Here is an 18,219-nt window from a genome sequence, read left to right on the forward strand (position 1 = left end):
TTTCTAACAAAGTTGGCTTTATCCTCAGTTATTATTTCCTGGACATGTGACCACACCTGGGAAGAGCGGGATCAGAATAATGACAGAGACGTATTGTCCAGGCCAGAGAATAACACAACATAGCAAACAAGTGAGAATCACAACCCGCTGTTAAAGAAAATGAACAGCGGGTTGTTTGTTGCGGAAAAGTTCTATCTGTAGTCACAATATGCAGATGTTTACATTAGAAATACACAAAAACAATATTAACATTTTCTCTGTTGCCGGATGCTTTTATCCAAAGTGACCTACAACTGAGGGGCGACCCAAAGCTTCAATACAGCAAGAAACATGAAGTAAGAACTAAGGGTTAAATAAGTTGAACAAGACAAAGTGATGGAGACCAAGCAAAGAAGTTCACAGTAAGTGCAATTAAACATGATAGAGCTGCTATACTTAGAAAGAATACCCACCTACCATCTGACTACTGGAGAGTCACACCAAGTGACCTTTCAGATGAGAGCTTTTTCTGAATAAAAACCCAGAAGACACGCTGTCCACAACGCTGAGAACTTAGCGGGAGCGGACCTGTTATTAGTGCGACGGCCCACTGATCACTCTGCTGTTCACCAGTGTGACAAGCAAGAGCAGGTGTTACAAAGAGGTCTGCCTGCCATGAATGCTAAAAACGTTATGGAAGTTTTGAGGGACAGTCAAATGGGCCACAGAGACACAACCCCGTGTGACAGTGAAGGACAGATGAATGTGTATGTGAGAAGGAGAGAAAGAGAGAAAGAAAGCCGGGCAAATCTGCACAAAGCTCTGCAATTATGACATTTTCAGGTTATTATGAGAAGTGTAAATCAATTTTAATCATTATTAAATGTGTTTGAATTAGATGGAGGCCACCACAGTCCATGTGATCAATAGAACTCTGATTGGATGGAAAAGGTGAAATTAACCATTGTTATAAAAATTGTTTGATTGTTTTTTTTCCAAGTGTCACCCTCTTACATTTTATATAGAACTTTTTTTTTCAGTTAGTGGTAAGTTGACCGGCCTTCGTCATCAGCTGCCCATAGAGTGCACGCTAAGTGCGTTTAAGAGAAAAACATGGGGCTTTACCCGCCACACTGTTGTGAAGTTCAAAATTGCAAGGAGCAACCATAGCATGCAAGGCTGTTATTTATTTTTCTTACAGATTTGGAGGCCCAACGTTTGAACAATTTGAACTTTAACCCCACACTGACCCCTAAGTTCACTGGCAGTCCAATAGTAACAAGAAGCAGAAGTTAGAAAAAAATATACAAATGTCACTTATACAACACTACTTCCTGTAAGTGTATAGAAATCAAAATCATAAAAATACCAACAGGTCAGAATATTAACATTGTAACTGTTTACATATTCCACATTCGCTCCACTGCAGCGTTAGTTAGATGCTTTATAGCACCGCCACATTTACTGACCAAACTATGTTCAATTCAATTCTTGGTTCTTCCCCCTTCATGGCTGGCTTGATGCAAACTATACCCCATGAAGTTCAAATCATCAATCAATTACCCAGGTTAATCAGTTTATATTATGTCTGCATTGATTCCATGTCTTGAGGTTGAACACGTGAATCACATGGACCAACTGCATGTGTGTGTAAACAAGCCTATGAATTATGACTTCCAGTGTAATCCAGGATAAATAGAGCTGCATGAGCATCCACTGTCTGATTGTCTGCTGCGAGGCCTCACTCGGCATTGACTCCTCTATTGAGCTGTGTGGAGTTGACATCAGGAGTGACAGAATTAGGTGGTGTGAGCTTCGCTTGGTAAGGAACACTCAATAACATTTAGGGAATTCAGGGAACACCTATAGCACAGACTCTGTAAAGCAGGTTTTACACCAGTTGACAAGTCTCCAAGAAATCTTCACACCTTCAGCGAAACAGACAGATTTTGACTTTTACCTTTTTGCTTTACACACCTGATATCACACAGTATTTTTTTAACTAATATCTTACTGCCTTCAAGTGATGTTTAAAAAGAGCGATACGCACGCCCGCCCGCACGCACACACACGCACACACACGCACACACAAACCAAATGCACTCACAGAGTTCTTGAACAAAGCTTCCTTGCGTTGCTGACTGGGCCTCATTAGAGAATGAGCTCTCAGGACTAGAGACACAAAAGCCTCGCTCTCTTCTCCTTTCCTTCCCCTCTCTTCCTCTGTTCTCTTGGGCTTTTGATGTCAAGGGTACTGAACCATAGTGCACAGTCCAAAGAATGAGCTCATCAAGAATACACACTCAGTTTCCTCAAATTATTTAGTTTTTTTGTTGTATTTCTGAGTATTTGTGTGTGGCTGTGTGTGCGTGGAGAATCGGACCCAGAGAGCTACAAGCCCCGATACAGTGCTGTTGTTCTGCGGTCGCTGGTCAGTTCATCACACAAAGAGCAGTGTTGAGAACTCCAGCGCTGCGATAGAGTGATAGAGACATCACAAAGACTACATTTTACTCCCTCTTTCCTCTTGGAGTTCAGGGGCTGCCCTCATCGAGGCCCGCCCACCACACGCACATACACACACACACACACTAACACACACACACACACACACAAACACACTCACACACACACACACACACACATACGCTAAAACATATCTCTATCTCACACTTCACTCGATCATACCAAATGATTCAATACATTTAAGATCGATAACAGAGGAGGAGGAAAGGAGGATATGTGAGATCGACCCAACAAGGACAAACGAACAGCGTGATGCTGATTCTTTCACACACTTAGATTAATAACTAATGCCAAAATAAAGGAATGGCGCTGTATAGTGAAGTTAGGTCTCTATTTAAAATGTTTGCTCAAACAAGGGGCTATGGGAATCTAGGTGTGTAGGACAATAAGAGTAGAAAATAAAATATTAGGTCAATAAGCAGTCGCTCACTTGTCAAGATGAACTTTGGGACTTTCCTCCCCCGATTGGTCAATTTGAACATCGGTATGGTTTTGCACTTGCAAACTTTGATACTACATAAAAGCCACATGAACTCCTGTATACAAGTTATGAAAGAGAAAACTGTGTGTAAACAACTTTAAACGCTCAAAGTTCACACACAGTTTGTGACACTGAGGTTGAAAGGATGAACTTTCAGTGATGAGTCTGATCTGAACCAAGGTAGGTGCACATTTAAGATGATATGCTGCTTCAATGCAGCACTTTCAGGCTCAAACTGGGATTTTCAGTGTCATCCAGACTCGAAACACCAGGTAACAGGTACTGGAGGGGCAATTCGGACAAAACTTTGAAACCTGATGTTTAGGATCAACCAGCAGCTAAGGCCCGTGACCTGGTGTTATGTCCCTACAATGCTGAAGGGAAGTGCATGGGAAATAAACTCCACAACCAAATGAACACACACTAGGACATAGCTCCACTTTGGTATGTGTTTCACTACGGAATAACCAGAAAAAAGGAAAATGATTAAGAAACTGGAAACAAACTTGGTTAAAAGACCACCACATTTAACTCAACAGTAAAAAAATTTGTTTTAAATAAACGAAAAAACTGGTTATAAATGCTCCATAGTGCTAAAAGTGGTTTAAAAAAGTCCAATACTGTATTACGTTCTATTTTGTGCTTCAGCTCCAAAAACGGATGTCCACTTCATTTTTACAGCTGCTATTTAACAAACCAAGAGTTTTCATCCAAAACACAAAATCATCCCGTAAAATATAATTTGTTGCTTTGGATGAAACGACTCAAGTGTATTCAGATAAAAAATACTTACGTTGTTAGCACAGTAGTCATAGTGTTTTCCTTATGTGCAGTTTATATTTGAGACTGATTCAGTCAACCTCCAATACTAGACTTACACATATAGATTACTTTATAGAATGGTATTTCTATATTTATGGTTTTTGGGGGATCTAAATACATCCTTTACCAATGTCCCACAAAAAAAAAATATATTAATGACATAAAGCCAAATAAGTCACTGATAATTTAGCACTCAGTTTATTAGAGTCATGGGACTTACTGGCTTATGAGTGTTAACATTCGTTAAAACTACATGTTAAACAATCATAACATGTCCGTAACGTGTCTGGTGTGTTTCCAATCCTGCAGCATCTCTCTCCTCCTCTCTCTCTCTCTAAATAAGATGTATAAATAGGCCAATGACACAACTGTGCCCTTCACAAAGACACTGACGAGAGAGAAAAGAGCTGAGAACAAGACTCTGGCTTAAGTCACGGCCCCTTTATTCTTCTGCTTTTCAGACGCACAGGTTAAAAAGCAGCCATTTTTTTCTTTTCATGCCTCTCTCCCTCTCATCCCTCTCTCTCGTGCCCCCCACCCCCACCCCACCCCTTCGGGTTCTCTAAAACAGGTCGTCTATTGTGGCGGCTAGCGAAAGGCTACTGTGGCATTTATCAGAGAGCAGGAGGAGGAGAGGGAGGATGGGGGAGAGAAGACAAAACGCACTCCCAATAAAGCGATAGAACAAGAGAAAGGGAAGAAAGGATGTGTATGAAGGCCACTTTTTCTTTTCTTCCTCTTCCTTCACAAAGCCCCCCCACCCCCTGCTCCTTCAGGCTGGCGCGGACAAAGGACGCCCGACTCTCACAATGTGCTCTCTCCTTTAGCCCGGCACACTTTATATCCTCACTCCATTCACCGCTGCTTCTTAAAAGCACCCACGTGTGCACAATGTGTGTGCGTGCATGTGTGTGTTTTTATGGAGTTTGTGATGGTGGTGGTGGGGGTCTATGTTTGCTGAGGGTCTTATAGACCAAAGGGTTTGGGCTCTGAGGTGTTTCTATGGAAACGCCTTTGAGCAGTAAGAAACACAACAGGTGATTCTGCTGAGGGCCTGTTCGACTCCGCATTGAGAAGCTGCAGGAGGTCTCCGCTCTCTATGTGTGTGTGTGTGTGTGTGTGTGTATAAGTGTGTTTCACAAGTATAGCCGCTTATGCTACAAACAACTTAGTACCATAGGTCTTAACCAGCTCCAATAAGCTAAGGATCATGTTTGAAGTTGCTGGCCGGCCGCCGTAATGACACGCTGCCTGGCTCCAAACACAGGCCTTGACCACACAACTGTCTACACAGCTGATACATCCGCAGAGCATCTGGAAATAGGAAACACACAGGAGGAACACTGGTGGGAGGATACAAAAGGAATTAAGCTATGCTCCATTTACCTTTATGTTATAAGACTAAGAGAAATCCATTTAAACAGATATGTCAAGTTACGAGGCAGAGAGGATGTCAAACATAGGAGCATGGACAGGAAGGAGGAAATGCCAACAGGCACCAGGAGTTTGTTTACTGTACAAGTGACACTGTTATAATGAGTGTTTCTGTAATATCAGTGTACTGTAATGTGTAAGAATGTACAGAGAATTATCACCTGAAACTGCAGCTCCCCCTCGGCTTCACAGAGCTTTACAGTGACTTTCATCTTATTTAGCTGTCCAGCCCACTACTCGAATGCTTTGGTTTCCTCACCCAGCCTATTGAATGTGGTTTTCAGCCGCAGCCAGCCACTGTTTTCAACAAATAAGCTATAAAAAGGCCAAAACCACCGACCTGCTCAGCAACAAGCAGCAGGCAGACAGAGTAACTACACCAGAGTGCAGCTCTGTTTGAACCCGACCGGAGTCCGAGAGCCGAGTAACCGACCTGACCAGGCTAATGTGAGATGCCGTACTGGGTTTGTGGAAACCTGTCACAATTTTTTTTATTGTTTCCGATCTAATCGACCAATCAAAGCACTATACACAAAGTAACACAGTTTCAATGAATTCAATCTATGGCATTCTCTGTCAACAGATACCGAATGACAGGAAAAGTGAAGAGAGAAAGATACGTTCTTGCATGAGCGAGACATGAATTGCCTTCCACAGATGAAACTATAAGGTCTTACTGTCTGCGTGGATGGTAAAATAGATGTATGAAACATAGCATGTGGTAAAGTGACAGTGAGCACCTTACACTGTCAGCCCAGCAGTCAGGGGGAAGCTGTGGGTCAGTGTTTTGCTCAGTGTTCATGCAACTGCATGTACAGTTAAATGTGCCGACGTTACCAACTGTGACAAAAACCAAACATAATTATTTTTCAGAACCAGTAAGCCTCAGGTCACATAACAAGGCTCTATCACAAACGGTTCAACATGGTGGAGCATGAATTAAACAAAATTAAGACATTTTAAATGGATTCATTAAAATACATCCACACCCTCTATAATAACGCATATAGGCGTTTTCTGAACTGACACACCAACCTGCTGGATGGTTTGTTTGCACGTTCCAAAACTGTTACAAATTATTGTTGGAGGGGAGTGCGTTTTATGAAGCTGTGGTTGAGGTTTATTTAGGTTTAGAAACACAAATTACCTGGTTTGATCAAGTTTCAGTTAAAGGTGTGTAGAATTTAGTGACAACTGGTGGTGATGTTTCATGTTGCAGCTGAACACCCCTCACCTGACCCTCCTCTTCCAAACATGAAAGAGAACCTGAGGCAGCCTTCAGTTGTCATAAAGACTCAAAAAGTGTTTAGTTTGTCCAGTTTGGGCTACTGTAAAAAACATGGCGGCCTCCGTAAAGAGGAACCTCTCCTGATGTAAATATAAAGTATTTAAATATAAAGGGCCCAGTTAATTTGTATAATTTAGATGAAACGCACTAGTGAAAACATCACAAGGATTACTGTATATTCAATTTCCGCCAATAGATCCATTTCACCTAAATCTTACACAAAGGACGCTTAAAAGTAAAATGTTTGGATGATCCATCCATTGGTCTCCTCTCTACAAAGGCTTCGTGGCTCTGATTGTTGATCACCAGATCAATACCCGAGAACCTGAACTGATACGCTCTCCTGGATGCAACGAAAACAAATGAGTAGCAAAGGGGGAGAGGTAGAAATGTAAACTGCAGAGGAAGATGACGGCTGATAAAACAAACAATATTGTGTAGAAGAACAAGCCTTTTCTCTTTATTTACTTTCTACTAATTAAAATCCATTTAAGGACCAAAACCAACAATGATGTGAACCAACAAGCAGTGAAATACTGTATCATCCTCTGTGCCACAAAGCCCTGCTGTTTGCCCATAAACTAATAAAAACACATCAGTTTACCACATTTTTCCCCCGGGCCGTGTCTTTATCATCATGAGCATCCAAACACACACAGTGTAGTTCACTGTGACCCAGTCCCACACACACAACGTCCTGCTGCTGCACCAAATATGGTTTCACCCAATGCTGAAGTTAGGCCACAACAAACCTCAATTTCACAAATTATGAAATTAAAAATATAACAACTACAAAAGCCACAATACATCTGTTTTAGAAAAAGACGTCTTTACAGTCTGCAGGAGTCTTTGATTGTGGAGGTGACAGGCTGATAAATTATTCAAATGCCACATGCTCAAATTTATCAGGGTGGTTTCTCCCTCAATTGTGTTACACCTTAACTAATGATGAAAACCAAGACACATGAAAAATAACTAAACACAGAAAGAAATCCTTATCTGCCTGCAGGGGAACAGCGTGCGGCCTGGGAACAGGCAGCAGAGGAAGTATAGGAACAAAAGTTTGTGCTCATACAACCTTTTTGATTTATATCATACATGATCCGTTTTCTGTTTACTGATCACTCACATCTGAGTGTTGAGTATGGCGAGTGATACATGACAGAGACTGAGATAACTTATCTATCTGTGCAGGATGTGACAGTGAGCAGGAGATTTTCACGACCTTATCGTGCTCGGATAAGATAAAGATAAAATGCTAAAAAGCTGCCAACCTCGGAAATAAGTTAAACTTTACTTATAGAATAACACAGAGTCTGAACAGACATTGCCGCAGGAGGTTAAATTAGATGCCTGTTGATATTTGCTCAAAAATTAAGATAGGTGTCAAACAGAACGTAGTCGTAGACATTTTGTGACATAAAGAAGTTTGTCACAGGCCATAAATGTTCCATTCAAACAAGAAACCATCCTATACAAAGCAGGCACATAATGGCCGACTGTCCCTTCAGATTTCACAGATTTTTTAAAGGAAATGCAAAACCTGGTACCGGACTGAGCTGTCACAAACAAACGGTCTATTTGCAAATTATCACACACAGACGCGTCTGCATTCTAGTTTATAGATAAATAAATCAACAGATGACAACAGACAACAGAGGGACACTGTTTAGCCCAAGATGGAAAAGTCATGTAAATGAACCAGGAAACTGGCATGTTTATATTTGTGCTCGCCAAGCTCCTCTATCAATAGTGCGTTTGTGAATTCTCTCGATTGGCGCAGAAATAAACAAATGAGTTGGAAAGAGGATGGAAACCAGCTGATTATGCACCTTTATCCACAGTCTTTGCGAATGAGAAAGAAAATTGGTCGGATAACGCTGAAGAAGATGTAAAAGGAGCAGAGACGTATAAAGGTTTAAAGCCTCTCTATCTTTGTGAAAGTGTAAATTATTAAACTTTCAATCCTAAATATTTGGTCTTAATAACCTCTTTATTACATCTAACACAATCCTTTTTTAAGCTTTAAATGTATTACGGTCATTGCAACTCTAAATTATCTATGCAACTTCTGACATTATTATTATTTTCCCTGTCTAAATGAACAGGCAGCTTTTACAGCATTTTATTGCAGCAAATAAAGCATGTAAACGTGCGTAGTCCTGTCCCGTGCGCCAGACAATACGGGGCTGTTGTGTGTCCAGCATGACGGGAACAGCCAGACAAAAGAAACCTGCAGTTACGGCCCTTTCCCAAGAGCAGAACCTGAACCACGCCACATACTTCCCAACAAAAGCTTCCCTCTTGTCTCTGTATTTAATGTAACACACCTTGGTCCTGTAGGAGCTTGCATTGTGACGTTTGCGTGCTGAATGAACACTGACAACCGTGCACACGTTCGACACGGGCGTGCACAAATGTAGGTAAAGTTCCGAAAATTCATGTGCGTGTGTGCATATTTTTTTCTAAGGATTAAAGAGTGTTCAAAAGTGGCATGGGAAATGCAAGGCAGCGTTCAAGGATGCTTCCGTTCTTTCTTTGCCAAAACTGATTTACGGCAGTTGATAAAGAGACCAGCCACAGCTGAACGCACAGGCTTCAGTCCTGCATTATTAACATGTTATTATGAGCTTATGACAAGCTGCACGGATCACTGAGCACACATTCAAGGCACAGCTGGCATACCATGTATGTGCAGGACAGAGCAAGATCTCCTACTTACTCAGAAAAACCTTTATAGGAAGAGAAACCTGAGCGTGTGGAGTGTGATCCTCGTCACTGCTGCTTTCAGACACAAGTCTCAAAAGAATCTGCCACAGAAACAAACGCATTAAAAGCCAACTAGGCACTTAAGCCTGCGAGCCAAAAACATGTCACTCATCTTGTTGAGGGTTTATAAATAAGAAGAGGGTTGCTGCATGTGAAGCAGGAACTCTTACCTTGAATGTGTGCAGATGCTCACAGTGGTTTTGTGAGTGTTTGTGTGGGCTGTTGTCTCTAAGAGTAACTCATCAGTGTAAGACTTGCACTTGTATCACCCGCCCAGTTCGAACCACTGTGTGTCCCTATATGTGTGTGTGTGTGTGTGTGTGTGTGTGTGTGTGTGTGTTTGTGTGTGTGTGTGTGTGTGTGTGAGTGTGTGTGTGTGTGTGTGTATGTGTGTGTGTTTTTGTGTATGTGTGTGTATGTGTGCATACAAGTGTGTGTTTTCTGATCTCCACAAGGCAACAGGTGGAGAATGTCTTTAAAAAGAAAATCCTGTGAGGAAAGATTTGAGATGCAAAGATGTAAGCAGAACATGAAAGAAGTGCTCCACCTTTGTGCTCTCACAAAGACACGAACTCCAGCAGCTTCTCCTGACACATTTAACATCTTCACTTACAGCTCTTCCTCAGGCCGTTTGCCTCCCAGATAAAACCATGTGAAGAAGTGAAGGTGAGATGGGTATTGACACTTAAACAATGACCAAGATGACCTTCACACCTCGACCACAATTTAAAGCACATTAAACTCCAGTTTCTCAGCACTCAACACACAATGTATATGTCTTTGAGATACTAACGTACAGAATCTCTGACAACTAGGTGTTCTCTGCTCATGGTGGCTCATCATGAGGACAACAGCCTCTTCCATAATGCAGAAGTAGAAATGGTGAGCAATAGAATCTGTGTGGATGGAAATATAGTGAAGAGTTTACCGGGACAAAGCTTTTATCAACTTTTTTAGGGCACAGACAACAAGAGAGCCACCTTATCATCATATGAGACCTGGACAGAAACGTGGATCCAAAGAGAACAAACCCACATCAACTTAATCAGCTCAACAGCATCATCCCAAAGCATAAAAACCTATCGTACAAGGCAAAGAAAAGCAGAATTTCCAAAGCACGAGCCCGACAGGTTTATATCTCTTTGCTCGCAAAACGATGACGGTTAACTGACACAAAAAGAACGTTTTTTATCATTTACTTTTCAGCACATTGTCTTGAGACAATTTCCATCTATTTTCTGTAAGAGAACAATCACAAGAAATAAAATAAAGCGTAAAAAGACAAATTCGCATCACTTGTATTAAAGTTTAAAACATGTTGTATCAGTAAAACAAAGCAGTACTGTGTGTGAGCACATGTGTTGAGTGCAGATCACAGCATAATTTACCCTTTTTTATAATGTTCCTACTGTTCTATGTTTATGTGGATAAAGCTTGAACGCAGAGAGGAACCTGAAATTGTTAGAAGTTACTTTTGGTCTTCTCAACAGTTTAAAGGATCTTAAAACATTACTCTACTAGATCCTTGGCTTCTGAATTATTGTTTTTGCAGCATATTATTCATGCTCTTTGGATCCATTCATCTTATTTTCTGTATTATATCTGTTGTGTGGCTATATTCCTAAACCAATGTCTTAGCCAGGTCTCGCTTTAAAGATATTATTCTCAATGAGACTTTGTATTTGGTTAAATGACGGAGAATGACAAATAATTACAATGTGTTTCAATTTATCCTAGAAAAAGAAAATTGTTTACACATTATTGTCAATTGTTATTATATAACAATCTCTTACTTTTAAAATGACTTAAAAACAGTTACAACTGACAGGAGAAAATTAAACTGTCAATTAATCAATCAGTTCTAAAACTCTAAAACCTCCAAATGCCCAAACTCTTCATAAATGTAAAATAAATATTTCAATAATGTGGTGAACAGATTGATGCTATTCTCACAACATGCCGCCGTTAATAAATCATGGTTCTGAATTACTGCTCGGCCTGAAGTCAGAGCAATGATGTGTAAATTAAACTGTCGACTGTCAGCGTGTTTGTCAGTCGGGCGACCGTCTGAGTGTTACCATGTTCACAGCTCTGGTGATTTCTTCCAAAGGACACAATGCGGCGAGAAGGTTTTATTTAAAGAGATCACAAGGCCTCCCAGTACCCAGCATTGTGCCGTGTGATTGGCTTGGCCTCACACTGCGCTGAAGGAGAGACTGAGGAGCATGCACACACACACACACACACACACACACACACACACACACACACACACACACACACACAGACACACAAATACACACACTTGTACACATATACATACAGACACACCATTATTCTCCATTGTAGTGTTTCTCTGTGGACTCCTGGTTCAATAGGATTCAGAGAACAATGTCCAGCGGATATAAGAGGTCAGTAGAAGAGATGAGGAAAAAACCTTTGTCTGCTCAGTTCGCCTTATGGAGACATTGGTTTGTTTCTCTGATATACTACCATTGCATACCAAATATCTTAAATTAACAATTGCCAATCTTAAATCAAAACAAGAATGTCATATCCCAACAGTTACTGCCGTTGTATAGGGTATTTACAAAGAATAAAAACAGGCAGAAATAGATAGATATAGATAAAATCCGACTACCAGTAAATGGTAAATGGCCTTTTATTTATATAGCACTTTTCTAGTCATGATGACCACTCAAAGCGCTTTATAGTACAGTTTTACATTCACCCATTCACACACACATTCATACAGTTCATCTATTCGCAGCACTTAGTTATTCTATGGGGGGCCATTCGGGGTTCAGTATCTTGCCCAATGACACTTCGGCATGCAGATGGGTCAGACTGGGGATCAAACTGTCGACCTTCAGGTTGGAGGACGACCACTCTACCACTCAGCCACAGCCGCCCAGTGTGGTTTAGAAAAAGGGGAAGAGTAAGGAAATGGGTTAAAATATGTTTTTTATGTGCAGCAAGTGCCGACTAGGGTGAACAGTAAATTTGGTTGTCTATCAAAGATCGGCAGGTATTTTATTTCAGGTTAATTGGTTGTTTAACACTTTAACTGGAATGTAAAAAGGTATAACAATATGGCACAAGCTCAGGCCAATATTAATGTTCATTTAAACACTGATGATGTGTCCTGAAACACAGTTTTAACTGACACCTGCCAGCCAATCATAGAATATCTACTGCGGAGAATGATGCACTCAACCCGACCGACTGAAGGAGAGAGTACAGAGCCAGCCCCCAGGTCACCTTTCCTCCATGAACCCATTCACCTGGAAACACAAAGCTGCACATGAGGCGAGGAGGAGGGGCAGAGGTGAAAGGTGAAATGCCAAACCCCTCCTTGAGATTGTGCTCCTTAGGTGTGTGTGTGTGCGCGTGTGTGTGCGTGTGTGTTTGCTAGCGTGTTGGCGTGTATGTATGCGTGTGTTTGTGTGTTCACCACTAGAGATATAGAGATGCAGCATGGCAGTCCCTCTCACAAGCCGAAAGAAAGAAAGAAAGAAAGAAAGAAAGAAAGAAAGAAAGAAAAAGGAGTGGTTGCAGCAGTAGGGGGTGTGAAGATGGGAGCAAAGAGCGGATGAGGAAAGAAAGGAGACTGACGGAAAGAAAGGTCAGGGACTCCCCACTGACGGACAGCTTTGTATTCAGCCATCCACTGTAAAGACAAGCACACAAACACACACACACACACAACTCTACAACTTCACTGCTCAGTGCGACCCCCGCCGTGGCAGAATGCCCACAAGCTTTCGAACACTTTCCACTCTGCGCTGAGGCTGAGATGTCCCCTTTGAACTGGTCCCAGACCTGCTGTCTGTCTGTCCGGCAGCAGATGTCACACTGACGGGGGTCCTCAGGCGTTACACATCAACTCTGCCTCACTGTTGATCCACATTTAACAAGGGATAAGGGACCTTCTGGCTGGGACCACTGACCACACTGACAGACAACTTTCCCATGATCCATGTGCTTTGTGTAGTAAATGACCACTTCTGGACAGCAAGGGTCATTTTGTCATCCTCCACTGTGTATAAACTACAGTTTTAGATAACCGCCACATGACAAGATGTTATTTTAGTACTTCCTTGATGTAATTTTATAAAAACAGGACCACTTAAGGACAACTTCACATCATTGGGAGACTGTTAACGCCTGTACCTATTCTGGGGGAACCTGCTGATAGCCGCCCATTTGCACCTGCCAACAGATCTGACATCATCATCACCACCACCATCCTCCTCTCCATCATCACCATCATCATCATCCCCACCATCCCCAATGAGCTGCCTTCCACGCAGAGCAGCAGCAGAGTCTGGCACATTGAGAAAACAGAAAATAAAGATGTGACAGGCAGGACTGAAACAGATGGAGCTTTTGCTGCTGCTGGTGGAGGTGGAGGTGGGGAGAAGTTGAGTCAGGTCTCAGTCAAATTGGGTTTGGATGCAGGGAAGCAAATAGATTAAGATATGAAATTCTGAAACAACTCCCTACGGGCTGATATAGTTTGATCGCAACCTCGCAGCTCCATTCATGACAGTCAGGAGAGTTTGGGAAGTTTTCAAAGCAAACGGTGCACGACGCGGAGAGTTTCTGCTAAGACTCTCCAAACCAACGGGATTTGTAGAAGACAGAGGATATTAACGCATGAAGTGCATTTGAAGACACTGACATGTGAACAACTACTCACCAGTCCTCGTGCGCCCTGGTCTATCCACGGGTTTAAAACGAAATTAAAACGTTCTCCTCTATCTCTCCGCACTTTAACTGCTTCACCGCATGCAAAGCGCGGTGGTTTGGGACAGAGGCTGCTCCGTGCGCGGCTCCCGGTCCTTCAGAGTGGAGCCAGCCGGCTGGTAGTCGTGGATCGCTTTTCCTCTCTTCTCTTTTTTCGGTGAGGAGTAGCGGGAGACTAGGAGAGAGAGTGTGTGAGCGAGAGAGAGACTGAGGGAGGCGGAATGCTGCTGCGCCGTGCGTAAACGTTTTGGAGATGGCGGAGCGGACCTGTGCTCTGAACTCCTCACTCCCGGTGACTTTCTGTCTGCGGGTTTCCTACTGTCACAGCCGATGTGCAGATCCCTGCCGCTCACCTCCCACTTAAAGGGAGAGGGACTGATTTCCAGGTGCAGGACAGAGCGAGAGAGAGGGAGAGGGGGAGAGGGGGAGAGAGAGAATAACAAAAACAAAAGCAAGAGTGAAGCAGACGAGAGAGATTCAGTTATCTGTTTCTTGCCCCCTCGTTATATTTACACACTAATTGATCAGTCTATTGATGGCTATTGATGGGTAAGTTCCCATCAGCACTGACAGACGTCTCTCTTCCAATACATCAATATCTAATCCAGAGACAGACTCAAGGGGAGGTTGTGTTGTAATGTGTTTTAATTATGTTATGTTTCAACTTTCATGTTATGTTTAAAGGACAGTTACATCATGCAGATAACTTTCACATGTGTCATAAAAGGTGTGTCATTCACAGACAACAATCATGTCGTTGTACCACGGCTTTGTATGTACACCTAGAAAAATCAAATAAAGGAAACACATTACTTTTAGAGTTTCTAAGGCAGTCGACAAGTGTGTCTTTGTTCTACATCACAACAAAATGAATTGTGTGTACTGACATATATATCCAAAATGCAGGTTTAGTGTTGTGCACCACAAGTTCTGCTAACTGGTGTAATTAGATTAAACGTCATAGCCCCTCTTTTTCTCTAGTTTTCGTGTTTCATTCGCAGGGAAAACGGTCTAACTTAAGTTTTTACCCCACAAAAAGTCCCTGCTGGAGAGAGGGAGTACTCTATGTAAGTGCAGGAGCCTTCAGGGTGGGTTTGCAGTCAGAAACTTATCAAATCTGTTTTCTTACTCTAACTGTAAATTCTAGAGGTCTGTTCATCACTCTTTACCCATCAGCGACCCATCAAAACATCCATGAAGTTTTTACCATCCTCTGCAGGCAGATTCAGCATGGCATCAGGAGATACTCTCGCTGTGCACTTTGTCAAATCTACAAACCTGCCCCAGACAGCTATTGCCATAGCTTGAATGGCATTCTGTAGGAAACACTGATATAGCATCAACTCTATTGTAAAGTCTTCTGAATTACAGGCGTCAGGTGGACTCGAGCTCAACAGCTTCGTTTAACGTTAGCAAGCTAAGTTGCTTACCTCCCTTGGGCTTCATCTTTAATATTTCTTGCCTTCATTTCGCTACTGAGCGAAACAAGGGCGTCATATTACTGCCCCCTTGTCTGTGATTGTAAATCGCATGATATGTGCTGTTTGTCTCATCACAGGTTCTCCCTTTTACACAGACATTGATTGAGCTCTGTGACTCAACTGCCGGCATGAAGGTGGAAACACTGTAACCCCCTATTCCGGGTTCAGAACATTTATACAGAATGATGAGGTGGAATAAAGGTGCAACATTACAACCCCGAAGAGGCTCGGAAAAGGCTGATGACTGACAGTGGAAAGATACCTGCGTAACCTGTTCTGCACATGTGCTTTAAGGGTGATTTAAACTCACACACTAATTGTACGTCGTTGTTAACTGAACTGTGACCAAATCACTTGAAGCTCCTTTTATGATGTGTCTCCAACTCTTTACACATTAGATTACCTTAACAAATCTTAGAGAGTGACTGAAATATCTGGTAAATTACTTGCATCATTTATTGTAATCATCTTTAAGAGTATTTGCCTCTTAAGTCAGATGACTTATCATCTTAATATGTACATTTTTGGGGGGATGCAGTTTTTCAGTTTTAGATAAAGGTTCAAAGAGGTCTAATTAAGGTTGGGAAAGGGCTTCATTGATTTAACAAGTGAAACAGAATGCTCACACCAAATTATCTGCCACAACTCCTATAGTACAGAGGGAAACAAAATACGTAATTTGTGCTTGTGAAAGAAAAAGATAATAATTTGACAAAGTCAACAGCAGTGAGAGTTTTCAGAATAAATGTTAAACGAACATTAAAATTGACATTGTTTGGTGAACTTGTGGAGACCATTTGTAATAAAAGTTTTATTAAAAAAAGTTCTCAAACACATCCAATTTAGTCAAAGACATTCACACACTTTATGACAACATTGTTTAAAATATTGAGTGTCTTTTTTTGGTACAAAATATTCCATATTTATTTGTATTATTGCTGCACTATTAAATCAATTTAAACAATACCATTACTTTTATATTTCTTTTTCATATCAGAAACATATTTTAAAATAAAACTCTTTAGGTTCATATAGCTATTTTAAAAACTCGGGCATATTAACACCAGTGTGAATAAATTAGAAAATGTGGGTTGAGCTGCTTCTCTGTCCCAACTGGTGTCTCAAAAGCTTTTAGTTAGTTTTCCACAATAAAAGTTTTCTTTAATGGGACAAGCAGTCAGCTATGATTGTTGAATACTGTGCAGAAGCAGTTAGCACCATGCTACTATCATTAATATGCTAACATTCTCATAATATGTAAAATGCTGTAGTTTGTTAAATTATAAATTATCTAATTTATGTTTATAAAGATGGATGACAATAAACTTCAAAATGAAAGACAAATTATGTTTGCACCCTGGTGGATGGGTGCAATATAGGTCATAAATCCAGCTGCCGACATGTTAGTTGACATGAGCCTAAATAAGAAGTCAAAATAACAGGAGTTCTGTCATTTTATCACACAGATGTTTGTTCAAATGTTTCTCTTAAGTTTGGTTTTAGTGGAGGGACACATCAAAATTGAAGTCCATCCATCTATACAAATAACCAACCATCATCCATCCATCCATTCATCCATCCATCCATCCATCCATCCTTTGATTCATCATCAACTGTCCATCCATTAATTTGTCCATCCATCAATCAATTAATTATATCATCCATCATCCATCCATCCATCCATAAAATATATGTTTTACCGTCTCTGTATTGGTATTGGCTGCTCTTATTTATGTGTGAATAACACTTCAAACCAACCTTCCATCCAACCATCCAACCAACCCACCATCCATTCATCGATCCATCCATCGATCCATCATCCATCCATCCATCCATCCATCCATCCACCCATCCATCCACCCATCCATCCATCCATCCATCCATCCATCCATCCATCCATCCATCCATCTATCCATCCATCCATCACCCATCATCAATCATCCATCATCCATCATCCATCATCCATCATCCATCATCCATCATCCATCATCTATCATCCATCCATCCATCCGTCATCCATCCATCAATCCATCCATCCACTCAACAATCCATCAATTCATCCAACCATCAACCCATCAATACATCTACCCAACCCAACTCTTCCATTCATCAACCATCAATCCATCAATCCATCAATCCTTCAATCCATCAATCCATCAATCCATCAATCGATCAATCTATCAATCCATCAATCAATTAATCATATCATCCATCCATCCATCCATAACAGATTTGTTTTACTGTCTCTCTATTGGTATTAGCTTCTCTTATGTGTGAATAACACTTCCAAGGAAGACAACAGGCTGACAGGACATCATAAACATGTGACTAAACAAGTGAAGACCTCATGTTAAGGAAGAAAGAAAGAAAGAAAGAAAGAAAGAAAGAAAGAAAGAAAGAAAGAGAGAAAGAAAGAAAGATAGAAATTGGTGAGGTCATGGGAGTGCAGACGGTGTGAAGATAAAAGGAGGCGCGGCTCTATGGGGACAGGGAGTGATAGAGAAAGAAAGAGGGGGGAGAAAAAGAGGAGGAGAGAGAATGAAAGAGAGCGAGAGAATGAGGTAGAGCGAGCTTGGCTGTGCATTGGGGGAGCTGATGTGCCATTTCTAATCCCTCCTGTTCGTGGCTTTGTGCCGTGGCCCAGCAGGAAGTGGGAGCTGGGCAGACAACAATTAACAAAAGAGCTGTGA

At 41.5% G+C, this 18,219-nt stretch overlaps 1 protein-coding gene across 2 annotated transcripts in view; it reads right to left on the minus strand.

The window, feature by feature from the left end:
* LOC133960177 (transcription factor SOX-13-like) overlaps positions 1 to 14,322 on the minus strand; it is a 40,165-nt gene extending 25,843 nt beyond the window's left edge. For both annotated transcript variants that reach the window (XM_062394651.1, XM_062394650.1), the window contains exon 1: positions 14,002 to 14,322. The gene's annotated coding sequence lies outside the window, so the exon portion shown is untranslated. The remainder of the gene's footprint in view (positions 1 to 14,001) is intronic.
* Positions 14,323 to 18,219: the final 3,897 nt, after the last annotated feature.

The sequence above is a fragment of the Platichthys flesus genome, chromosome 2, assembly GCF_949316205.1.
Source record: "Platichthys flesus chromosome 2, fPlaFle2.1, whole genome shotgun sequence".
Taxonomy (NCBI): domain Eukaryota; kingdom Metazoa; phylum Chordata; class Actinopteri; order Pleuronectiformes; family Pleuronectidae; genus Platichthys; species Platichthys flesus.